Here is a 3,447-nt window from a genome sequence, read left to right on the forward strand (position 1 = left end):
CTATTTTACATACACACACTAATATAACATTACTGTTATGTATTTCATGCGCCCCACGTTTTTCGTTTTTCAATTTTTTTCTTAATTATTATTCTCCACTACTAAAACGTGGTTTTTAAAAATATTACTTTTTATTTTGAATTTTTTTATCTTTTTTTTTTACATCAGAGGTAGAGTAAAAATATTTACATTAATAAAAACTTCGAAAGATTTCTTCACATAATCGTATTCGATTTCTTAATAATTATTCTTACAAATTATTAACAAATGAAATACGATTTAAATACGATCAATAATAATTTAATTGAATATTTAATTATTATTGTATTAATATTGGATCGAATATTTTAATAATTATTCTTAAGACGATTTTGTTTAATAATTATTCGTACGAATTTAAATATTTATTTTCTTTAATTCCCCAAATATCTCGTAGCGATTCCTATTCTATGCATTGTATTTATTGGCACGACCTTTTAGTGAGTTGGTACGACATTGGCACGACATTTTAGTTTTTTGAGTATACGTTCTTGAGACACAAGTCTCTTTCCTGTAGATAAAAACTCTATTAATAATTATTTAATTTAAAATTATTTTACTTTAAAAGCTATTTTATTTAAAAGCTATTTAAATTAACATTTTTCAATTTCGGTACTTTTCAATAGGTAAAAATTTATGCTTAAGAATTACAATACATGATTTATTTTTTGCAATAGATGACTATGCTACGGATAGCAATTCTAACGAAGCTTCTGAAATTTCTAATTATCGTACTCTTCATCCATCTGTCTGCAGTATATAATAAAATCACTTCCCAGTATATTGGAATAAATGTAAGTACATAATAGTGAATTATATTTTACTGCTACTTCGTAAAAATTAGATTATAATGAAAGGAAGTATATACTATATTCAACAATAAGTACTTTTAATATGAAAAATAAAATGCAAAATCTGGGGGAAAAGCGCCATTTGGCAAAAACTACAAGCTGTCAGAGTCTTGCTAAAGCTTAAAGGTTGCTTTTGCAGCAAGGATTGAAAAGGATAAAGGGACAAATGAAAAAAATAAAATAACAGACCTCTATTTTTCATATACTCTCTTGATAAATTTATTAGTACTGTATACTTTGATAAAACACTTAAGATACTTTAATACTATTTATTAGGGAGCTTGAAAGTTGATTTTTCCAAAATATTGAAATGGATTAAAAAAATGGCAAAAGGTAAGATAAAAGGTAAAAATAACATAATAACATAATAACATAAGAGTACTCCTTGGATCAATTTGTTATAACCATATGTTATTATTTTTGCAATTAATATAATTAAGAAACATTTACGTGACTAATAATAAATTAAATACCCATATTTTTTAATACTATCAAACATCCAACTTATAATACTTGGAAATGAGTTCTGCATGTAATCTGATTTGTATTATTTCAAGCATTAGATATCACTTTTTTGAGTTATTCGGGATCCAAAATAAAGCAATGAACTCTATTCGTAAACTTCTCCATATAATTGAACTAATATATTTCAAAAATTGTTAAGTGTCATGGTCTAAGCTTTGATTTAATCATTAGCTTTTAAGAATTAAACGAATTACAAATTTATCAAAAATGAAAGTATCATTATCGGGAAAACAAATTCGTTTGAAAGTGGATGTATGATGCAACTTACGATGTCCACCATTTGAGCTTTCAAACCCCTGTTCATTAGCACCTATAGAGGTAACGAAATAAAAAAAATCACATAGTTTGTCTACCGTAAGAACTCCCTCCTCTACAAAGTCTGAGGCCGTCGGCTGCTATGGAAACTAGAATAGCGCATTTCAAGGAGGGTAGCTTCTCTTCACTCTTGGCTAACACAATAGAAGAAAAAGATTCCCTTTCTCTCCCCGACCAGTGTCAAAACCTGTGCTAAATAATGACCCCACACCCCTACTTGAAATAGTTTTATCTCGTTAACATAGTCAGCGCCACTGGTCCAGACGGATGGCTAGGGGAGTTCTTACTTTAGACAAACTATAATAAACATTGAGGGACAAAAAGATGGGACCAAAACAATAAGAATATGTTCAAATATGTTTAGTGTGCAGTATGATACCCTTTTACAATTTTAACGTGTAATAGACTAAAATAAATTGCGTAAACAATAGTATTAAGACACAATACAAAGAAGTACGAGCACTTAAAGAGGTTAGGAATTATGCAATTTTTTACTTTTGAATATTATCTGTTTTGCTACAAACTGAAACTTAAATTTCGTTATTAGTGTAAATACTGGGTTAAAATAAAAAGAAAAAGAAAAGACAAATAATAAATGCGACTAGATTGTATTTAACAGAAATGAAAATCATAGTTTAAGTGTTATCTTATAACATAAAAGTAAGATTGTATTTAACAAAGTATTTAACATTGTATTTAACAAAAATTTCAACTGCTGTAGGTTTTTTTTTTCCATGTCTTGTTTAAATTCTGTTTTTATTGTACTAATAAGCATTAGAAATTTTGATCATGCAAAAATATCCTTAAAACCAATTTTCAAAACAAAACTATTCAAGAATTGAAAATAAGGTCAAGATAAACGTAATTACGGGACAAGAAAAAAAACTACTATTGCTGTTATAAAATAAGTTAATTCTTATGACATAAATTGAGCAATTTGACAAAGTGAACAAATAAAAAGTAATAGAATGCTACAAAATATATGCAGCACCAAATGATCAAATTATATAATATTTAAAAAATATCACATAACCAACAATGTCAAAATAATATCAAGTAACAAACGCTGGCTGAAAGAGACACATCAACAATTTTTATGATATATGTGACTCTCAATCCAATAATTAAGAATAAAATAGTTTTTCTGAAATGTAATTTGATTCTTATAAATTACCTATACTCACGTTTGCATTATATTGTATTTCAAAACTTTGTAAATTCTATGAGTTTAAAAAAAAGAGGCAACAAATTGCCTTGTACGAATTAGCAATGTTGTTAAATAGAAAGCATATGTTATTATTGGTAAATAAATAAATATAAAATGCACACCATATCCATTTATATCGCTGCTTGCACCATAGCCTCTTCCAGATGCTGCTCCATATACTCTGTCAAAACCTCCCCCATACCTTTGAGCACTAGACAGACCTATAAAAGGTATTAAAAAAATTTAAAAATAAACACAAGATGGAAAAAAACCAATTAAATTAAAAAACACCGGACAAATTTTAAAAATTTGTTCAAAATTTATAATTCTATAAAATTAAATAAAAATGCATCCAAATATTTTTTTTAAAAAATCACCGTCGTAAATAACTTATGTGATCAATCCAAACAGTACAATCGGGTTTTAAAAATGAAACTGAATATTAAGTGAACATAAATATACTCGCATACACAATATTTATGATTATTATGATATATATATATATATATA

General features: G+C 26.8%; 1 long non-coding RNA gene across 1 annotated transcript in view; it reads right to left on the reverse strand.

Annotated features, from left to right (window-relative positions):
• LOC139426387 (uncharacterized) overlaps nucleotides 1-3,159 on the reverse strand; it is a 7,231-nt gene extending 4,072 nt beyond the window's left edge. Inside the window, exon 1 of the long non-coding RNA XR_011637657.1 lies at nucleotides 3,060-3,159. This is a non-coding gene — a long non-coding RNA (uncharacterized lncRNA). The remainder of the gene's footprint in view (nucleotides 1-3,059) is intronic.
• Nucleotides 3,160-3,447: the final 288 nt, after the last annotated feature.

This window comes from Parasteatoda tepidariorum, chromosome 9, assembly GCF_043381705.1.
Source record: "Parasteatoda tepidariorum isolate YZ-2023 chromosome 9, CAS_Ptep_4.0, whole genome shotgun sequence".
In the NCBI taxonomy this organism is placed as follows: Eukaryota; Metazoa; Arthropoda; class Arachnida; order Araneae; family Theridiidae; genus Parasteatoda; species Parasteatoda tepidariorum.